This window comes from Aquarana catesbeiana, linkage group LG01 (assembly GCF_042186555.1).
Source record: "Aquarana catesbeiana isolate 2022-GZ linkage group LG01, ASM4218655v1, whole genome shotgun sequence".
Classification (NCBI taxonomy): Eukaryota; Metazoa; Chordata; class Amphibia; order Anura; family Ranidae; genus Aquarana; species Aquarana catesbeiana.
The window spans coordinates 34316834-34340690 of record NC_133324.1 but is presented as its reverse complement, the minus strand read 5'-3'; the positions used below and the strand labels follow the sequence as shown (position 1 = coordinate 34340690).

Sequence of the window (23857 nt, the reverse complement as noted above, 5' to 3'; positions counted from 1 at the left end):
TTGAAATTCTGACATAATAACTAACTATTAAATTATAGGTATTGGAATTTCCTTCCAAATTTGGTTGTTAGTAAATTTAACAAATATGATACGATTTTATCCAAAGCTACGAATTATCTGAAATAACAAATGCTGTATCTAAACGAATGGAACGTAAATACATTAATAAAAATAAATAACACTAGTAATAATAATAAAAACTTTTATTATTATTATTTATTATTCATTTGTTCCGTTCCATATGTTTGGATGTTATTTGAGATAATTCGTAACTTCGGATAAATTTGTATTTGTTACGTTCACTAACAGCCAAATTTTAAAGGAAATTCCAATACCTATCATTTAATAGTTAGTAATTATTAGTTATTTAGTTATTATTTCGAATTTTCGGATTTTGCTCTTTCGATTTTAAGATTTCCTTTCTTATTTTTTTTTTTCGGATTTTCAAATTTATGATTTTATGAATTTTCGAATTTACAAAATTACGAATTTTCAAATTTACGAAATTATGAATCTTCAAATTTACGAATTTATGAATTGCATTTATCTTCTTGTGACCCGGAAATCTACGTCACTTCCGGGTCAAGCTATCGATGTCCCCGGCTTACTTTGGCAACAAAAGGATGTTTTGCAATGCGATCTGCATTGCAAAACATTCAGTGGAGTACAGAAGAGACACTGGGGCTCTTTTACACCCCACATATCTCAATAAAGAGAACTTTTCACCTAAAAAAGACAAACAGTCCCCTATGTGATTAAAAAAAAAGTTACGTAAAGAAAGATATTTTTGCAAAAAAGAAAGTTACTACCAAGCACATAAAATTCTCCCCCCAATTTTTTTGAGGGCCCCCCACACCCACATATACACACGTACGACTGTAAACTCATGTCTTGGGGCGCCTACACATGAACACGTCCATTGCGATACACATGTTACATATCGCCACGTACACCAAAGTGGGAGCAATAATTCTTACACCAGACCTCCTCCATAACACTAAACTGATACCTATATTGGGCTCTTGAAGCGTTGCCTATAGAAAATATAGGGTACTGAAGTTTGTCGCCATTTTGCGGGTACACAAAAAATGAAAAGTTTGGCATGTTGGATATCTATTTACTTGGTGTAACCTCGTTTTTTATACTTTACCAAAAATTTGGGTAATTTATTGCGTTTTTTTGCCCTAAAATTCATGTTAGTATGTTTTTTACTGAAATTTTGTTTCCTAGACCTTTGCGGTAATATCGCGTGACATAAAAAACTGAATTGAACCGCCATTACTAGAACCAATATGATTCCCCAACTTGTTATTGTTAGTACAATTTATTTCTGTGGAGATCAAACAGAAGTCCTTGTTTAAAAAGTTTGCTACATCCAGGTCTCCCTCAACATATGTGGTGTGTCCAGTTTTCATTTTAGTGATCCCTTTGTATTTTTTCCTTCTATCACTAATGTACTTAAAAAAAGGTTTTATCTCCTTTCATAAAAGATTTAGCAATTTCCTCCTCTTTCTGTGCTTTGGCAGCACTGATAATGTGGGCCTCCTTTTGTCTATTTTTATACTCCTCCCTGTCAGCTACACCTCGTGTTTCCTTGAATCTTCTACATGTTCATTTTTTTTTTCTCTTACTATCTTACTTACCTCTTTAGTGAACCATAATGTTTTTTTCTTCCGTTTATTCTTAAAAATAGGGATGAGCTTTATGTTCGAGTCGAACCCATGTTCGACTCGAACATCGGCTGTTCGATCGTTCACTGAATTGCGAATGATATGGGCCGTTCGCACCAAATTCATATGGCCCGTCATAGCCCATAATTCACTGCGGCATCGCAGTGCATTGCTGGCTGATGATTGGCCAAGCATGCACTATGAACCGCATGCTTGGCCAATCACAGCGCCGTCAGTAGAGAGAGCTGTAATTGGCCAAAGCCAGGGTGGCTTTGGCCAATTATGGCTCAGGGGGTTTAGAACACGCCCCACACTATATAAGGCCGCCTGCACGCCGGCCCTGTGTAGTGTTTTCTGGCGTGCTTAGAGAGAGAGAGACAGTGTCATTTCATTTAAGTTAGCTAGATTAGGCAGGACGGTCAGTGAGTTAGCTGCACTTACAGTGTATTGTGTATATATATGCATCCCAGGTGTTTTGTATATATATATATATATATATATATATATATATATATATATATACACACTGTATTCAGTTTAGCTAGATCTGTTCCTGTTATCTTCCTACTGACAGACAGGCTTGTCTTGTTACAGTATTTACAGCTACCTGAAGAAAATTGCTGGTGTTCTTTTGATCCTATTAGTACCACAGTCAGGCAGCTAGATAATTTACAGTTAGTGTAGTGCGTCCTCCTCACAGTGTTCAGTTAAAGCTACAAGTTAGTTTAGTGTGACCTCTGCACAGTGTTCAGCTAAAACTGCAAGTTAGTGTAATGCGTCCTCCTCACAGTGTTCAGCTAAAGCTACAAGTTAGTTTAGTGTGACCTCTGCACAGTGTTCAGCTAAAGCTACAAGTTAGGGTAGTGCATCCTCCTCACAGTGTTCAGCTAAAGCTACAAGTTAGTGTAGTGCGTCCTCCTCACAGTGTTCAGCTAAAGCTACAAGTTAGTTTAGTGTGACCTCTGCACAGTGTTCAGCTAAAGCTACAAGTTAGGGTAGTGCGTCCTCCTCACAGTGTTCAGCTAAAGCTACAAGTTAGTGTAGTGCGTCCTCCTCACAGTGTTCAGGTAAAACTACAAGTTAGTGTAGTGCGACCTCTGAACAGTGTTCAGCTAAAGCTACAAGTTAGTGTAGTGCGTCCTCCTCACAGTGTTCAGCTAAAACTACAAGTTAGTTTTTTGCGAGCTCTGCAAAGTGTTCAGCTAAAGCTACCTGTAGAAGGTTGGTGGTGTTTTCCTGATCCTATCACTACCGCAGGCAGCTAAATAAGCTACAAGTTAGTTTTTTGCAAGCTCTGCACAGTGTTCACCTAAAGCTACCTGTAGAATGTTGGTGGTGTTTTCCTGATCCTATCACTACCGCAGGCAGCTAAATAAGCTACAAGTTATTTTTTTGCAAGCTCTGCACAGTGTTCACCTAAAGCTACCTGTAGAAGGTTGGTGGTGTTTTCCTGATCCTATCACTACTGCAGGCAGCTAAATAAGCTACAAGTTAGTTTTTTGCGAGCTCTGCACAGTGTTCAGCTAAAACTACAAGATAGTGTAGTGCGAGCTCTGCACAGTGTTCAGCTAAAGCTACCTGTAGAAGGTTTGTGGTGTTTTCCTGATTCTATCACTACCGCAGGCAGCTAAATAAGATACAAGTTAGTTTTTTGCGAGCTCTGCACAGTGTTCACCTAAAGCTACTTGTAGAAGGTTGGTGGTGTTCTCATACTACAGGCAGGCAGTTTATTTTGCTAGCTGCAGTATCAGTATATATATATATATATATATATATATATATATCCCAGCTTAGTGCAGCTACAGGCCATTAGTATGTCTGGAAGGCCAACAAGGAGAGGCAGACAGTCACAAGCCAATAAAAGAGGGCAAGCAGGCCCTCTGTCTAGACAACAGTGCTGGTCATAGAGACGGTGCATCCTCATCAGCACGTGGCCGTGGGACACGCTTGGCCTTTTTTTCGACAGCTGGCCATGTTGAGCCGCAACATGCGGAAGACTTGGTCGAGTGGATGACCAAACCGTCCTCATCCTCCTCATCCTCTCTCACCCATGCTCAGGGTACTTTGTCTGGCAAAGCAGCTGCCAACACAGCCTCTTCCCTCGGCTCAATGGCATCAGTGACTCCTTCCCTAGCCCCACCATGTCCTTCTGAGGAGTCCCTCGAACTGTTTGACCACAGTGTTGGGTACATGCTCCAGGAGGATGCCCAGCGTTTAGAAGGCTCTGATGATGATACTGAGTTAAATGAAGGCAGTAACGTGAGCATGGACAGAGGGGGTGCCCAAGAAGGACAGCAATCTGGCAGTCATGCTCCCCCTGCTGCAGCATACTGCCAGGTTTGCTCCACTGATGAGGAGGGAGGGGATGATGAGGTCACTGACTCAACGTGGGTGCCTGATAGGAGAGAGGAGGAGGCGGCACATCACCAACGAGGCAGGATGCCCTCCAGGGGCCAGCCTAAGGGCAGCAAACTGACTGCATCACACCTCAATGCTCCGCATGTGCAGGGCGCTGCTGTCTCTGTGCGTTATTCCAAAAGTTCTTTGGTGTGGGCCTTTTTTGAGATGAGTGCATCAGATCGCACAGCTGCTATTTGCAACATATGTCTCAAGCTTATCTCGCGTGGCCAAAACATCTCCCGCTTGGGCACCACATGCTAGACCAGACATATGTTGACCTGCCATGCAGTTCGTTGGCAAGCGTATCTAAAAGACCCACACCAAAGAACAAAGAGGACCTCTCCTTGCTCCTCATCAGCTGAGATCTCCAACCCCACTATACCTTCAGTCCTCTCTGAGACCTGCACTGAGAGGAATGAAGATGTAGAATTAGGTGTGTCACAGCCAAGTACTTGTGGGCAATCTGCTTTCGATACACCAACATCAGATTGTACCAGGCAAATTTCCCTGCCCCAGCTGCTGCACCGCCGAAAGAATTTCGCTCCCAGCCATCCACATGCCCAGCAGTTGAATGCTAGCTTGGCAAAATTGCTAGCACTTCAACTGCTGCCTTTTCAGTTGGTAGATTCTGCCCCCCTCCGTGAGTTTGTAGAATGTGCGGTTCCTCAGTGGCAGGTACCCAAACTCCACTTTTTCTCACGGAAGGCGATTCCGGCTCTCTACCGGCATGTGGAAGGCAATGTCTTGGCCTCGCTGGACAGGGCGGTTAGCAGTAAGGTGCATATTACCGCTGACTCATGGTCCAGCAGGCATGGACAGGGACATTACCTAAGTTTCACAACGCATTGGGTGACTCTGCTGGCAGCTGGGAAGGATGCAGGACAAGGTGCAGTAGTGTTGGAGGTTGTTCCGCCACCACGCCTCCAAAATGCCACTACTAATGATTGTGACACACCTCTCTCCTCCACCCCCTCCTCTTCTTCTTCCTTCATGGCCTCTTCTTGTGCTTTGTCCTCGGAACCAGCAGTGCTCCGTAGCCATTCAAGGGGCTACGCAAGTATGCAGGCCAAAAGATGCCATGCGGTGCTTGAGCTGGTGTGCTTGGGGGACAGGAGCCACACTGGGGCAGAGGTTCTGCCAGTTCTGCAGGGGCAGGTTCAGAGGTGGTTGAAGCCATGCCAACTTATGGCAGGAATGGTGGTTTGCGACAATGGCATCAACCTCCTCTCTGCCCTCCCACAGGGACAAATGACCCATGTGCCCTGTTTGGCTCACATCCTTTACTTGGTGGTGCAGAGGTTCTTGGGCAGGTACCTGGGCTTACAGGATGTCCTGAGGCAGGCCAGGAAAGTCTGTGTGCATTTCCACCGGTCATATAATGCCAGTGCTCGGCTGGCAGACCGCCAAAAGGAGTTTAACCTGCCCAAGAGCCTAATCTGGTGGAACTCAACGTTAGCCATGCTGCAGTGGCTGCACACGCAGCAGAGGGCCATCAATGAGTACCTGTGCAACTATGGCACCAGGACAGGGTCAGGGGAGCTTGTTTTTTTCCCCACGCCAGTGGGCCATGATCAGGGATGCATGCACTGTCCTGTCACCATTTGAGGAGGCCACGAGGATGGTGAGCAGTGACAGTGCATGCATCAGTGACACTGTCCCCCTTGTCCACCTGTTGGAGCACACACTGCGTGGAATAATGGACAGGGCCGTCGCAGAGGGAGCAGAGGATGAAATATCTTCGGGAGGCCTTGCAGAAAGGTCTGTGCAATGCGTTCCCAGAGACTGGGAGGTTACAAACTCCTGTTTCTGGACAATGTGTTGCTGAGGCTTTGGTCAGTCAAAGAAGGAGTGGTGGAGAAGGTGGCCATCTGACTGATGCGTTCAGACAATTCTTTAGTCCGCAGCCCCAAGGTATGATCGGTTCCAGCAACCATCGGCAGCGTCTGTTTTACATGGTGCAGGAATACCTAGGGGCAAGATCTGACTTGGACACCTTTCCCACCGAAAATCCTCTGGGTTACTGGGTCTTGAGGATGAATCACTGGCCAGAGCTTGCACAGTATGCAATTGACCTACTGGCCTGTCCTGCATCCAGCGTTCTTTCGGAACGCACATTCAGTGCTGCTGGAGGATTTGTAACTGATCACAGGGTGCGTCTGTCCACCGACTCGGTCGATCGACTGACCTTCATAAAAATGAATCAGTCTTGGATCACCACCAGCTACCAAGCACCTGATGCTGATGTAACCGAATAATTTTTTTTGAAATCTCAGATCCCTTCAAAGACTGCCTATGCTGATGCTGAGTGCTAACCTGAGTAATTATCCTCTTCCTCCTCAATGATCACGCTGATAGCTTGTAAGAACATTTTTGGTTCTGGGCACCGCCACCAGTGCCTAAGGCCCAATTTTTCAGCCCCTGTTTAACAGGGGCGTGTAATTACAATTTTTGATGCAATACTTTGCAGCAGGGCTCGTTCCTGCATTCCAACTAGAGTATCTGTGAGGGGTTGCAGTGTTGTGGCACCAGTGCCTAAGTCCCAATTTTTCAGCCCCTGTTTAACAGGGGCGTGTATTTACAATTTTTGATGCAATACTTTGCAGCAGGGCTCGTTCCTGCATTCCAAATAGAGTATCTGTGAGGGGTTGCAGTGTTGTGGCACCAGCACCAGTGCCTAAGGCCCAATTTTTCAGCCCCTATTTAACAGGGGCGTGTAATTAAAATTTTTGATGCAATACTTTGCAGCAGGGCTTGTTCCTGCATTCCAACTAGAGTATCTGTGAGGGGTTGCAGTGTTGTGGCACCAGCACCAGTGCCTAAGGCCTAATTTTTCTGCCCCTTTTTAACAGGGGCGTGTAATTACAATTTTTGATGCAATACTTTGCAGCAGGGCTTGTTTCTGCATTCCAACTAGAGTATCTGTGAGGGGTTGCAGTGTTGTGGCACCAGCACCAGTGCCTAAGGCCCAATTTTTCTGCCCCTGTTTAACAGGGGCATGTAATTACAATTTTTGATGCAATACTTTGCAGCAGGGCTCGTTCCTGCGTTCCAAGTAGAGTATCCGTGAGGGGTTGCAGTGTTGTGGCACCAGCACCAGTGCTTAAGGCCCAATTTTTCTGCCCCTGTTTAACAGGGGAGTGTAATTACAATTTTTGAGGCAATACTTTGCAGCAGAGCTCATTTCTGCATTCCAACTAAAGTATCTGTGAGAGGTTGCAGTGTTGTGGTACCAGCACCAGTGCCTAAGGCCCAATCTTTCAGCCCCTGTTCAACAGGGGCATCTAATTACAATTCTTGATCTAATATTTCACAGCAGGGCCCGTTTCTGCACCCACCAAGAGCGAGTGAGGACTTACACTGTTGTGGCACCAGCACCACCACCACCACCAAAGGCCCAATTTTTCTGCCCCTGTTTAACAGGGGCATGTAATTACAATTCTTGATCTAATATTTCACAGCAGGGCCCTGTGAGGGCTTACAGTGTTGTGGCCACAACAACACCTAAGGCCCAAATTTCTGCTGAGTATATAGGGCAGGCCCCTACTTTCAAAAAAAAGGAAGGTGTCACCATCGCCATGATGACCTGTGGATAGCAGGAGAACTGGAGACCCGCCGACAGGGGAAGCTGCCGGCGATGAGGTAAGTGCTACTGACCGACCGACCGAGGGGGGTGGCATACTATTTGGTACCCCCCAAAAAAAATTACACCGGCCGCCACTGGTCTGGGGTATACATAGACAGCTCCACCCTTCCATCTGTCTTCTACAGTACATACTGTATATCTGCTGTGATCACATGGACCGCTGATGGGAGACAGGATTCCTCTTTATGTAAACATTATAAATACACAATTCCTTTAACCATTTCCCATCCATACATTCCTTATAAACAGCCTGGGTGTAAGAAGATAAAACAATCTCATGGCTGCAGTTGTATCTGTGATCTCAGTATAAGTTTTTCAGCCAGTAACTGTTTTTTGGTGAAAATGATCTGTGAGGCTGTAGAGCCATCTGATCACTTTTACTGCACTAGGAAGTGCCCCTCCCCCTCCACCTCCATTCACCATGGCTTCTGGGCTCTACTGTTCTTCCAGGGAGCTGGGGGCCTCAGGACTTTCAATACCAAATCTCCTCTGTGACTAATGAACCCAGAAGAGATGAGCATTTCTTCATCACCACAGGGGGAGAGTTGTCATTCCCCAGATTCTATAGCTGGGAAAGGGGCTACTCAAGGATGGTCTGTGCTTTATTAGTGCAGTGGGGGTCAGGGAGATATTAGAGATCTAATAGTCCCCTGATGTCTCCATAAGGAGAACTTGTCATCTGTTCATACTATCACACTGGGACTTGTTAGCCCTCTTGTGACAGCAATAAAGGTAAATAAAAAACATTGTTAAACAATTCAAAAGATAATAAAATAAATGTAAAACAATTACAAAGCATCCCTGTCCCCCTGTGCACACATGAGGATGAAAATGAACTGTAAACACTTCTGAAGTGCCCCTATGGACAAATTGAGGTTCCATGGCTCTTGACCTTTCCACAAATTCAGTCAGTTTTAAGGGGTGGCATGTTTGGTATCTGTTTACTCGATGAAACCCGGTCCTTTATAATGTTTACAAAAAATTGTATTTTATATTGGGATTATGTGCATTCAAATTAATTTTAACAGTGACCCACACCATTTTTTTGTAAAGGAACAATATACAAGTTTAATAAGCACTGTGTACTGTACTTTCAATGGACTGGTTTGAGTTTTGAGAGGACCCCACAGAACCCTACAGGTTTGGATTTGAGAGGACCCCACAGAACCTACAGGTTTGGATTTGAGAGGATCCCACAGAACCCTACAGGTTTGGATTTAAGAGGACCCCACAGAACCCTACAGGTTTGGATTTGAGAGGACCCTACATGACCTTACAGGCTTGGATTTTGAGGGGACCCCACAGAACCCTACAGGTTTGGATTTGAGAGGACCCCACAGAACCCTACAGGTTTGGATTTGAGAGGACCCCACAGAACCCTACAGGTTTGGATTTGAGAGGACCCCACAGGAACTCTACAGGTCTGGGTTTTGAGGGGACCCCACAGGACCCTACAGGTTTGGATTTTGAGGGGACCCCACAGAACCCCACAGGTTTGGATTTGAGAGGACCCAACAGGATCCTACAGGTTTGGGTTTTGAGGGGATCTGTTTTTGACCAGTACAAAGCCAAGTCAGGAAGTTAGAGGTAATTTATCACCAGGAATTATTTCCACTTTTTCAGGAGTGCGTCGTCCCAGTGCACAGCGTCACATGCAGCAATAAGACATCCCACAAAAATGTTCCAGAGATTTGTGTCATTATAATGTTGCCCTTTGACCCCTTCATGACCTGGATTACACCAAATCTCATATCTGTGACATGTGTTAATAAATCTGTACATATCATCGCAACTACTTAGTGTATCCAGGGGGATTATACCGCATTTTTATCAGAAAAAAAATGATTTATTTGGTGGGAAATGTTAATGGATATCTCCTGATTTTGCTTTAAAATGTAAAAAAAAATACCATAAATAGTAAAAACTAACTTTTTTATTGTAGCTGTATATTTTTATGTCATTACCATGACCCAACACCCAAAATACCCCAATAAATAAATGTTTCTATCCCCGATGATCATGAAAATACCACATATGTGTAGATTATTTGTTGTTTGTATATATACAGTTTTTTATATCTTTTCATCATGCTGAAAATTAAATATTTTTTTCCAGACAAATTTCTCAAAAGGAAGCCTGTCTATTACTAGAGGAGACTGTACACAATTTAATTTGTTAAAAAAAGCCCCAGTAAATCATACGTAGAGTGTATTGCATGTCTCCTGCATGTATACTAGCCAATGTATGATAAACACTCATGTATTTGTTTTTCCTTGTTTTGTTTTTGTTTTTTTTTCTATGACATATCATAGCATACAGAATTTGTTTCTGACATGTCATTTAGCTTAGTGCAACTTTTACTACACAGAGCCACTCACATTGTTTTATTTATTTATTTATTTATTTATTGATGAATTCATTTTAAGTAAAATGTTGATCTGCATTATGTACTGCATTTTATATGGGCAAAATGCCCAAAATCATCAATAATTGAAATGTCAATGTTAATAGCACACCAGAGCTGCAATGTACACACTAAAAATCACTTAATAATAATTTTAAAATACTTAATAATCATTTACACAGTGCTAGTTATTAAAAAATACAATAAAAATAATATTGTTACTAAAATTGTATTTTTTAATTCATATTATTTGAATAATTTGTTAATTTATTTAATTTAATTATGCTTTAAATTCTTTAATTTATTGTTATTATTTATTTTTTTGGTTGTATTTTATTACTATTCACCCAAACTACTGTATATAAGTCAATGAATAGTTAAGTTAAAGGAGACATACTAAGACATAATAAGTAAAGAGTTTGTTATATTTTGTCATTATGCTGAAAATTAAAACCCTTTTGCCAGACAAATTTCTCAAAAGGAACCCCGTCTATTACTTTTCAAAATTGTATTTTTATTGCATTATAAAAAGGAGAAAAGATACATGTAAACCTCGTTACACAATGCACACTGAACCAGTAATGAAAATGCAATGTAAACTGAAAGGTAACCAGGAGAGTTCGCCTAAACCTGCACTACCACCTCTGCGCTGGATATAATTAAAAACACAAATAAAGCTGCCACTTAAATATCAAATCATATAAAAACCGAATCCACCCTCCAATGGTGCAGATGGATAGCGGCGCTTCTTATTAACATGGAGTGATTGGGAGGTGTGCTGTATCTCAAAAGTGATAAATGATAAATTAGCAATCACACAAGCTCATGAAATATACACACACTCCAGTGTGTACACAAGAATATATAATGATAATGAATATCCCCCAATATTTCAACTATAATGTGATGAATAAATATAACCATACACCACGTGACTATATTGAAAATGATCATTAAAACATATGTGACAACTAAAATAGTGTACATGAAAAAATAAATAAATAAAAATAAAGTCCAAAAAGATGTCTTAGATCAGATTAAAAAATAAATAAAAAAATAAATAAAAATAGTCCACAAAAACAGTGATGATGATGTGTGACAAAATTGCACCACTCCAAGAAACAAAAGTGCAGATGTCCTCAAAAACCGTTCTCCTGTGATCCGCAAATTTCACCACACCTCAGTGACGTGATTCCACTCCCTTCTGAAATTCAAACTCACCAGCTGTTTAGGCCTCCCACTCTCGTGTTTGGCCGAACAAAACCTCAACCCACTCTCATGGGGGTTATCATGCGATCCAGATTTCCACTGCTACACACTGGCTTTCCTCCTCATAATCGTGAATCATATATAAAAAGAAATGCTCCAATAGTGTAGTACCGTTAAAAAGATCAATTTATTCACACTAAAACAGCATCAAATGAACTCACATTCAAATAAAAACTGGTGGGCAAAAGAACGCTTCACAGTATTTTGGAAAGCAGCATGGCTGACTGAACAGGATACAAAACGAAACCACAACACACGGCCACGGCGGACCCAGGGAGTATGGAAGCTGAAGTGCGTCTCACCCGCCTGCAGCGACCTGTCCCCCAGCCGATCCCCGTTCTGTCACCCGTCACCTCTTCCTTTAACCACTTGCTTACAGGGCACTTAAACCCCCCTCCTATCCAGACCAATTTTCAGCTTTCAGCACTGACGCACTTTGAATGACAATTGCGCGGTCATACAACACTGTAACCAAATGACATTTTTATCATTTTTCACCACAGAGCTTTCTTTTGGTGGTATTTGATCACCTCTGCGGTTTTTACTTTTTGTTAAAAAAATGTAAAAAACTGAATTTTTTATTTTTTTATATTTTGTTATAAAAAATTTAAAATGGGTCATTTTTCTCCTTCATTGATGTACGCTGATGAGGTGGCAGTGATGGGCACTGATAGGTGGCAGTGATGGGCACTGATGGGTGGCAGTGATGGGCACTGATTGGTGGCAGTGATGGGCAGCACTGCCAGGTGGCACTGATTGGCACTACAGGTGGGCATTGATAGGTGCCACTTGTGGGCATTGATAGGTGGCACTTGTGGGCACTGTTAGGTGGCACTTGTGGGCACTGTTTGGTGGCACTGTGGGCACTGTCAGGTAGCACTGTGAGCACTGTTAGGTGGCTCTTATAGGTGGCACTGATGAGGCAGATGTGCCTCTTCCACTTGGGGACCGATGCCCCTGGCATCCGAGCCGGTGATCGGCTTTTTTTTCTACTCGCACTGTCAGCGTGAGTTAAAAAAAAAACAATTACCGATCCTTTGTTTACATCATGTGATCAGCTGTCATTGGCTGACAGCTGATCACATGGTAAGGGGCCGGGACCGGCCCCTAACATGGATCGGTGATCAGCCGAGTCTCAGTGACTCGGTGATCACAGCGCGCCCGGCGTGCGCCCTGCAGGGCGCGCGCAGGGAGCTTGCACAGGGGAGGCCGCCTTATGACGGCCATCCGGCCATAGCGTGGATAGCAGGTGGTTAATCTCTGTGTTTTAGATTGCCAGAAAGCTAAGCCCCGACATGTTTCATGACCAGCACTTATTCATGGGTTCAGCTGTCTATCAAGGCAATCACTCACTTTATGCAAATTGAGGGGGCAGGCGCAAATCCTGTGTCCCTGTGACCGCGATACATGTACTCTCTCCTCATAGAACGTAACTATTATAAGGTGAATACATTTAGATTGCATTTTAAATCGCAGAAATGGGTCACCATCCATGTTCACCTTCTCTAACATGGAGCCAAATCTCTCTTACGTTTCTTTATAACTCATATAATGATATCTTGTGACAAAATTCTAAAAGTGTATACATCTACATATATAATTGTACTCAAACCAAAAAAATATATATATCATATAACATTGCCTTCTAGTGTATGTAAAATAATTGCATGATACTACAAATATTATATAGTACCGCAAGAAATTCTTTACTTATTGTGCATGTATGACAAATTATAAGTGTTATTAGCTAAATGAGAAAAATCTCAATAATCATAAACATATCCCAATCTTATATTCAAAAAAATGTGCTATAAAGTGCATTTAAATATGTCCCCATACCTTAATATGCAGCGCTCGATGCGCAAAATATATAAAAAACTCCACTATTATTATTCAAGTGACTTAAGATGATGAAAAATTAGGTTTCTGTCCATACACGCTGGACCAGATCTTACATGGTGTACAAAAAAAAAAAAAATTTTTGTTATTTATTCAAAAGTTCTTTTATTGGATTTTATATACGTGTGTGTGTGAACTATCCATGGAGGCAACTCCAAACTGCATACATATATCCTCAAGATATTATTAGCCAGATGAACTGCTAATAATAAGTAATCACTAGGAATTACTAATGAAGCAGTTCAGATCCAGCTCAATGTTCATTCCTCCAGGGAATAAGCATTTAAGCAGGAAGATCCAACGGGTTTCTCTCTGAGAGAGATCCCTAACCCGATTGGACCCTCTCCAGGATTGATTTACCACATCCAAACTACAAAACTGCAATAGACTTGGGTACTGGTTGTGTTTCTCCTTGAAATGGAGAGACACACTGTGATATTGAAAGCCTTTCTTAATGTTCGCTAGGTGTTCAGCAATCCGCACCTTTAATACTCTTTTGGTGCGCCCAATATAGAATAACCCACACGGGCACCACAAAAGGTAAACTACAAAGGAGGAGTTACATGTAATAAAGTCTCTGATCTCAAACGTCTCTCCCTCCACATTAGTGATTTGAGTCATACCCCTATTTCTTACTTGTACTGTTCTACAGCAAATGCACTTTCTACATGCATAGAACCCCCGTAGATTAATTTTGAAAGTTTGTTGCTGTGGTGGATTCAAAATTTTATTCACTACTCTGTGACCGAAGTTTGGTGCCTGTCTGTAGATGAATCTGGGGTAGTTAGGTAAGACTTCCCCCAAATCTCTATCCCTACACAGGATATACCAGTATTTCTTAAAGATACCTTCCACATCTTTATACTGATGATGAAAATCTGAAATGAATCCTAGCTGGTGTTGATCAGTTGGTGCCCCAGTGTCCTTCTCTTTTAAACACTGTTCCCTCTGTATATTTGCCACTTCCTGAATAACAGTATTAATGGTCCCATTATCATATCCTTTTTGGAGAAATCTCTCCTTGAGTATGTCAGTAAAATACTGTCCATTATACCAAAAGTAATTGTGGGTCATGCAGAAATCTAATGCATGACCCACAAAACCTTTTGCACATGAGGAATGTGATCTCATTTACTGAGTGCCCAGTTGAGCGCTAATACTGCATCCTCATGTTGTATAATGGTATAAAGTCAGGCCACTTTGGCCGTCACTAAATACAAATCTAAAGTGGCATCAAACTTAACCTCTTGTAAGGATCATAGCAAATGGGTAGTGTCCTTTAGGTAAGCCTTAGTGGCCTTCACACTAGGCTGCAAGAATTTATCTAAAAATACCCCTAATCTGGCTGTAACTGACCCTATACCATTCACAATGGGGCGCGCTGGTTGCACCCTTGCATTCTTGTGAATCTTAGGCAAGGTGTAAATTATAGGGATATGACATGAACTAGGGACCAAATAGCATTTTTCTTTACAGTTCAAAGCTTTAATCCCATAACCCCACTCCACCAGAGCCCCCAACTGAATCCTATACTCATTTGTGGGATCTGACGGCAACTCACAATACGTATTCCGGTCACCCAACATCTCCAACAACTGGTTATGATAAAAATCCTTCTCCAAAATAACCACACCACCCCCCCTTATCCGCTGGTCAGATAATAATGTCATTCTTATCCCCTAATGACTTAATTCCATTAACAATATATTCCTGATTAAACCTTTTGATAGCCTTTATTTTTTCTATATCACTTAGGACCAAATTCTTAAAAACCTCGATGAAGTGGTTGCTAGAATTCTGGGGATTAAACAATGACTTGTTCCTCAAACCTGTATCTATTCTGGTGGAGCTAATCACAGTTCCCATCCTCGAAGCAACTAGATGACTCAAAAAATGTTTTTTAATATTCAAAGTGCGAATGAATTTATGGGTGTCTATATACACTTCAAATTTGTTAATCGGTTTCCTTGGTGCACATTTAAGCCCCAAGCTCAATATATTCAATTAATCCTTATTAAATTGTGTCTTCGTTAAATTGAAAATTCCATCCTTCAGTTGTCCCTCATTCTCTTTTTTGGGTTGTTTATATCTCCCTGCTCTACAACCCCTTCTTCTCTTGGGAAGGGTATGGGTTCCCTGTTTGAATACTGGTCCATACCATTTCTCCCCCCACCCCTGCTGTTCACTGGGCGAGCATTCCCTCTCCCCCCCTCCCTCAGTGCCCTAAAAAAGGAGGTGGGCCAGATCTTGGATTAATATATCATCCATTCGATTCATACTCCATCAAAGGAGCATATCTGTTGTGAGTAGGGATCTGGTACCCCATATCTGGATAATAGTTATGGGGTGGGGTGGGATACCCTTCTTGGTAAGGTTGGAGGTGGTGGTATGGGGTTATAATTAGTAGGTTGATTAGCGCTATGTTGTTGTACCGGGCATGGTGGGGGGTATTGATTAGATTGTTGTCTATGTCCACCCCTTCCTCCATTTGGGGATCCCGGTGAGTAATAGTCTTCCCCTTGTTGGTGTCCACCATGCTGATAACCAGCCCCATATGGTAGTTGTAATGCCCTACGGGTATGTCCTGGTGTGTTCGGTTCTAATTTACCTTTCCCACCTTTGACCCCTATAGGTCTCTCCTGTGGGTTTCCTAATGGCGGAAGAGAAGTTACAGCCTCATTATTGGGATCTCATCTTATTATTAAAATGCAAAATGGATCTGGTGTCTTTAATCGATTCTAATTTTCTTTCTATATTATTAATCTGTTCATTGATCTTCGCTAACTTAAACTGTTTTCTAGTTAACACCAAATCTTGAAGTTCCATACCCACTTTATTAAAAAAAGTCAACCACTCATTCATAAAAGCAGGATCTGTGAGTCCATCCTGAGGGGGAACCTCCCACCTCAAACTTCTAAAAATGAGTTTTTCCCTGTTGTAGTGTTCAAAAGTGAACACATCCCACCATGTTTTAAGCTGTTTTTCAAACAAATTATCTAAATCCTTTAACAGCACTACAGTATCTTCCTCACACTCTGTCATTTCTTGATTGTTGGAAAAAATGTTGTCAGGATTCATTTGTCTTTTTGACAAAAATTAATAACTTCCATAGCTGCAGATGGTTAAATTAATAAATAATGTAAACTGAAAGGTAACCAGGAGAGTCCGCCTATATACTATATAATATTTGTAGTATCATGCAATTATTTTGCGTACACTAGAAGGCAATGTTATATGATATATATATTTTTTTGGTTTGAGTACAATTATATATGTAGATGTATACACTTTTAGAATTTTGTCACAAGATATCATTATATGAGTTATAAAGCACCATAAGAGAGATTTGGCTCCATGTTAGAGAAGGTGAACATGGATGGTGACCCATTTCTGCGATTTAAAATGCGATCTAAATGTATTCACCTTATGATAGTCACGTTCTATGAGGAGAGAGTACATGTATCGCGGTCACGGGGACACAGGAAGTGTGCGGACGCAGAGTGATTTGCGCCCGCCCCCTCAATTTGCATAAAGTGAGTGATTGCCTTGCCAGACAGCTGAACCCATGAATAAGTGCTGGTCAAAAAACATGTCGGGGCTTAGCTTTCTGGCAATCTAAAACACAGAGATTAAAGGAAGAGGTGACGGGTGATCGAGCGGCTGGGGGACAGGTCGCTGCAGGCGGGTGAGACGCACTTCAGCTTCCATACTTCCTGGGTCTGCCGTGGCCGTGTGTTGTGGTTTCGTTTTGTATCCTGTTCATTGTGCCGTGCTGCTTTCCAAAATACTGTGAAGTGTTCTTTTGCCCACCAGTTTTTATTTGAATGTGAGTTCATTTGATGCTGTTTTAGTGTGAATAAATTGATCTTTTTAACGGTACTACACTATTGGAGCATTTCTTTTTATATATGATTCACGATTATGAGGAGGAAAGCCAGTGTGTAGCAGTGGAGATCTGGATCGCATGCTAACCCCCATGAGAGTGGGTTGAGGTTTTGTTCGGCCAAACACGAGAGTGAGAGGCCTAAACAGCTGGTGAGTTTGAATTTCAGAAGGGAGTGGAATCATGTCTCTGAGGTGTGGTGAAATTTGCAGATCACAGCAGAATGGTTTTTGAGGACACCTGCACTTTTGTTTCTTGGAGTGGTGCAATTTTGTCACACATCATCATCACTGTTTTTGTGGACTATTTTTATTTATTTTTTTATTTATTTTTTAATCTAATCTAAGACATCTTTTTGGACTTTATTTTTATTTATTTATTTTTTCGTGTACACTATTTTAGTTGTCACATATGTTTTAATGATCACATGTTGTAGATATCATTTTCAATATAGTCACGTGGTGTATGGTTATATTTATTCATCACATTATAGTTGAAATATTGGGGGATATTCATTATCATTATATATTCTTGTGTACACATTGGAGTGTGTGTATATTTCATGAGCTTGAGTGATTGCTAATTTATCATTTATCACTTTTGAGATACAGCACACCTCCCAATCACTCCATGTTAATAAGAACGGTGGGGCTATAACCTGTGTTTTTACCATTTTTAAAGGTAGCGCCGCTATCCATCTGCACCATTGGAGGGTGGATTCAGTTTTTAAATGAAAATGCAATGTTAACAAACATACAAAAAGAAGACAATGTGGAACACGTAGGTGTATATAAGCAATGTCCACAGATACAGGACACAAGGGTGCACTGTATCGCTTATCAAAAGTTATAAACAACTCATAGGTATATATTAGAGTCCAAAACTAGAGTACAGTCATGAATATAAGAAGGGCAGAGGTTTTTGGGAGGGTAAAAAAAAAACAATAGAAGACCATTAAAGCATCAATTGGCATATTTAGCAATGGGGAGAGGGGGAGGGAGAATGAACAGAGACACCGTTATGTTACTATAAAATTAGGAGGTGGTGGTTGGCATATGAGTCCCATATTCTGATAGATCCCAAGGTTCCCATACTTTAGTAAATTGGGGAATGGAGTCATGTACAGAAGCCGTTAGGAACTCCATCCTCCGGATCTCAGCCACTAGTTGCAGAAATCACCATGGAGGAGGTGTGCTGGACAGCCAGCATAATGGAATAAGCCTTTTGGCAGCTAGCAAAATGTAAGAGATTAGCAGGTTTGTTTTTTTTGGTATGCCTGGAATAGGGAGGCCCAGCAGGCAATTTAAGGGATCTAGCGGGAGGGACACATCCACCACCTTCTGTATAAGTTTGTTCACTTTGTACCAAAGGGATTGAATCAGAGAACATTTCCAAAAAATATGAAATAAAGAACCTATGTCAGTTCCACAATGCCAACAGTGCGGCAAAACTGAGGGGTCATATTTATGAATTACATCAGGAGTCTTATACCAGAACATAAGAATCTTGATGGATGTCTCCCTTTGAGTGACACATTTGGAGGACTTGAAAACAGAAGACCAAATCTTGTCCCAAAGCTGTACTGTAATAGGTCGGGCCAATAGATGGGACCACTTTTTCATATAGTGGTGCGTGGTCTCCTCTAGAGGAGTCGACCCATGGAGGATGCGATAGATACAGGATATTAAATGTCATTGGTGCGGGCCCGGAGTGCATAAATGTTCAAAGGTGGTTGGGTTATCAAGGGTCAAGGTTAAAGATTTAGAGTGAAAGAAGTGTCTAACCTGTAGATAAAAATGGAATAGGTGGGAGGGTATATCAAATTTCTCACATAAAGTATTGAAAGTATGTAATCTACGTGTGATGGGATGGACCAAATTCCGTAGTTGAAAAAGAGGTGCGTGTATCCATGGGAAGACCCTACCCAGGGACAAACTGTCTGGTATGAATGGGTTGAACAGCACATTCGCTAAAGGAGAGCAAGGTGAGGTGAGAGAATAGTCCTTGAAACATTTACGCCAGGTGGTCAGGGTAAAGGTCATTGGAGCAGTGCACTGATGCTTATAAATGGGATCCAGAGAGAGAGAGAGGGACACCCCATATCATGGAGCACAGGTGAACCAGGTATAGGACTCCTTTTTTCAATGGCAGTCCACTGATTCGGTGCGTGTAGAGAGGACCATGAAGTAATGGTCCTTAAGTGTGTAGCGAAGTAATATTTAGCAATGTCCGGGGCTCTCAGACGCCCCCTGGCTCTTAGGGAGAAAACCACCGAGCTCCCAATGCGATGAGCCCTACCTTCCCATATGAATTGTAGAAAACTCCTCTGAAGTGCTTTTATCTGAGAGGAAGGCAGAGCAACCGGTAGTTTTTCAAAGTGGTAAAACAATCTGGGTAAAATAGACATTTTAAGGACGTTGATCTTACCTAATAGGGACAAAGGATACTTCGTCCAGGTCGACAGGGATTTGTGGATATCTAGAATCAGATGGGAAAAGTTACTAGAATAAAGGAATGAGTTGGAAGGGGTAAGAAGGATACCCAAATATTTGAGAGAGGCATTTCACCATTTAGTAAAGGGTTGGCAAAATATAAGCCAACTTAGCCTGTCAAAGGCCTTCTTCGTGTCTAAACTTAAAATCAGTGCCGAGTGAGACGACTTGTCCAGGAGATCTATCAGATCTATTGTACGGTGGGTGTTATCCCCCGCATGTCTGCCAGGGACAAAGCCCACTTGGTAACTGTGTATCAGTTTGAGGATAAACCTGGATAACCTGGATGCAAGTATTTTGGTAAATATTTTATAGTTCGAATTTAGAAGGGCTATGGGTCTATAATTATCAATTACCAGGCTTTGGAATGACTGAGATATAGGAGTGAGAAAAGTGTGGATGTAGGGATGTGCCTTTAAGTAGAGAGTCATACAGAGATAACATGTGTGGGCATAGAATATCAAAGAAGGTTTTGTAATAAGAATATGGTAAGCCGTCAGGGCCGGGTGATTTATGCAGTGGGAGAGTCTTAATTATGGACAGGAGTTCCTCAGCTGTTATGGCCGCATTCAAGCTATCTAGATCTGCTACAGATAATTTCGGAAGTTTTATGTTGGAAAAGAAAGACTAAAATTTTTCCTGGGTGAAATTGAAGTGATTCTCCGCTGTCAGACAGTTATAGAGTTCACTGTAAAATGCGCCAAATATTTTGGACATCTCATGAGGGCAGTGTGCTCCAGACCTATCTGCCTGTTGGAGAAAGTCAGGAAACGAACTGAATGGGCCAGGCATAGTTTTCTGACTAACATTCTATGGGGTTTATTAGAGTATTAATAACATTTCTGCTTCATCCAGAGTGGGGATCTGGCTGTCTTGTCAAGCTATGTTGATTTAATTTGTTCCCTGAGGGAGGTGACTTTATGTAATTTCCCACAGTGGGAGCACACACCAGCCTCCTCTCTGCAACTATCAGAGCAGATGTCTAGGACTGTATAAGTCCAGCTCTATCTCTCCTCAATCGAGAACTTTCAGCTATGCATGCACCACGAAATACAGCCTTGTGTGCCTCCCACAGAGTAGAAACCCCCGACACCGACCCAGTGTTGAGCTGAAAATAGTTTACCAAACTTTTTGCTAAAATAGAATGGGATACCTCGGACTGTAAGAGGTGATCATTAAGACGCCAATGACAGGATTTGGTGTAGGCTTGAGAAAGCATTAGATCCAGGATGATGGGTGCATGGTCTGACCATGTAATGGGGGATATGTCAGACTCGACCACGTAGGGGAGGAGTGGGGCTGAGATGAAAAAGTGGTTGAGACGTGAGTACATTTTATGAGCTGGGGAGTACAACATGAACTGTTTAGCAGAGGGATTCTTGATCCTCCATGAGTCGAATGTCGACGGGACCTAATACATTTACAGAAGGCGTTAGCTTGGGACGAGATTTTTTTGGATGGTACAGTACTGAAGAGGGTCTGTCTATCTCTAGAGGGTGACATAACCAAATTGAAGTCCCCACCAATGATCATAAAAGGTTGTGTGCAGTATTGAGGGGTATCAAAAAGTTTATTTAGGAACTCAATCTGGCCTGTATTAGGGGCATAGAGATTGACAAGAGTAAAGGAAGCAGACATATATTCGCAATTTAAAATAAGGAATCTCCCATGGGGATCTGCATGGGATTTTTTTACCTTAACAGGGTACGACTTCCTAATCAGAATTGCCATTCCCGCCTTGCCCATGGAGTCAGAGGCAAGGAAGGAGGTGGGGAAAAACTTTGAGGCAAAGTTAAATGAACCCCCTGCCCAGAAGTGAATTTCCTGGATCATTATCACGTCTGCACCCGAGGCTCTGAAATCCTTCAGGGCCATCCAGCATTTACTAAAAGAACCTAGGCCCTTCACATTATACGACATGATCCTCAGGGCCATGACTGTATTCTATTCAGATAGGCTCGTGTAGAGATAGTATGGGATAAGAGCAATACAATATCGACAACATAGGAATAGGTATAATTCTGATTGTGAGTGGTACCATTAGCAGTAACTCCTCAGCATGCGAATGTTAACAAATGTACTTAAACCTCTTTGAAGCAAGGAAACAGAAACATTGCGATTGCAACCTATATAGTTGATCTATGGACATAAGAAAGAAAAAAAAAAACAACAAACAAAACAGAAAAAAGAAACAAAATACTTAAATTTTTGAATGCCTGAGATGTTACTGCATCTCAGGGAGCCCTGGACATAATCCAAGGCTTGGTAGGGGCATGTATGGACTTTCATCAGGACACTCTGGATAGGAAAAAAGGGAAGGGCCAGCTGCTCACCTTATGAACTTGGTAACATGTAAAATAAAACTGACAATATGAGACCTGTTCACAATAAAAATTAAAAGTCAGCTGAAGAACAGGAGCAGTCATTGCCTAAGGTGTAAGAACTTCTAAAGAAAGTACCCCATGGGATGGTAAAAATTTCTACCCCGAACAGGAACCAGAGTAGATGCAAAACTTTATGAAACCAGAGCAGCAAACTTTGTTTCATCTGTAATACGAAGAAACAGGAAGCAAGGAGTAAAAAAAGGATCCAAAAAAAAACTGTACAGAAGATTCAAGGTGGTTGTTTGGAGGAGCGTGGACGTTGAGGTGTCGATAGGTGCTTCTTGGATTTACCCCGAATGGGTGTCCAGATGTGGATAGGGGTATTTGGTGGTAGGCGGACCTGGGCGGCAGGAGGGATCAAATCTTCTTCCGGAAGAGGAGGCAGGCCAAGGTTTTTCAAGAAGGCCTCGCTTTCTTGTAAGTCATGCAGGGTATACTGGGTACCTTCCCTAGACACAGCAAGGTGAAAGGGGAAACCCCAGTAGTATGGAATCTTATGATGTTGTAGATGGGAGGTGATTGGATGCAGATTCCGTCGTTTAGCAAGAGTGATGGGAGAGAGGTTGCTAAAAATCTGCAGTTTCACACCCTTGTACATAATTTGGGATTTATTACGTGTGGCCAAGGTCAGCACCTCTTTGCTTTCAAAAAAGTGAAACTTCACTATAACATCCCTGGGCCTAGCTCCAGCCGGAGGTTTTGGGCCCAAGGACCGGTGTGCCCTATCCAGGCGCCAGTCTATGTCCACCACTGTGGGGGCCAGAGTGTTAAAAAGACCCAAGAGATATGTACGTAGGTCAGGGTCTCCTACCATCTCCGGGATTCCTCTGAATCGCAGATTTTGTCTCCTCTCTCTGTTCTCCAAGTCCTCCTGTTGTAGTTGTAACTGAGAAACTGAGAGATGCAGGTTGTGATTTTCCTCCTCAAAAGCCTGTACATAGCTTATCATCTCATCAAATTTATTATCGAGAGTATCCGTACGTTCCCCAATTTGGTTTATTTCCCCTCTCAGTTCATTTGCCAATTTGCTTACCTCTGCCGAGATGTTAAACGTGATTTGTTGAAGCAAAAGTTGTAGTTTAGCGTCCAAGATATCAGGAGTGAGATACTCATGTGGGGATGATGAATTGAGAACTTGACTTTGAGTATTAGCTAGTTGAGGATCCTCTGTATCTTCCTTATCTAGGGATGGATCCATCATGTCGAATGGGTTCACGGAGGAATTCAAGGTTGTGGGTTGTGGCCTAGTAACAAAGCGTTCCATATTTAATCCCTCACGTGGCCCAAACTGTGGTTTATAATAACGCTGCTGCTGGCCAACTTTGCCCATAAGGTGCTTGAGGTGTGTAATGGTCAGGCAGGCTTACCTCCATGGCTAAACGTAGCTAACATAACATTTCAGAGGTCTTGGAGAGCAGACAAGGGCCCAGGAGTCACTTAGACAGCAACTGACATAATAAGGAGAAGGACTCTGTTAAACTTGGTGAGGTCGTTGCTGAGCAGCCCTGTGGACCCCTATAGTATTTGTGAGGGGGTGATTATTAGGGCAGGTGGTCCCCAAAAGCTCTGTGGAAGGATGGCCAGCTGAGTGTCAGGAGAGAAATGTGCCTGGGAGTCCTTGGAGTACCAAGATGGTGACGCGCTCCAGGTGCAGGCCGAAGTCGCAGACTTTCCTGGGGAGCGATCGCCGGACCAGTGAGATCCGCTCCACTGAGGCCCAAAACCCCCAGTCGAGGACAGGTAATGTCTCACAGGAGGGCGGGCACCTCAGGGGGTGCCGACTGTGGGGTGATGTTACTCACTGTGGCTTGGG

At 42.4% G+C, this 23857-nt stretch overlaps 1 pseudogene; it reads right to left on the bottom strand.

The window, feature by feature from the left end:
- Positions 1-23308, bottom strand: part of LOC141139656 (uncharacterized) — a 66416-nt pseudogene extending 43108 nt beyond the window's left edge.
- Between the last annotated feature and the right edge of the window lie 549 nt (positions 23309-23857).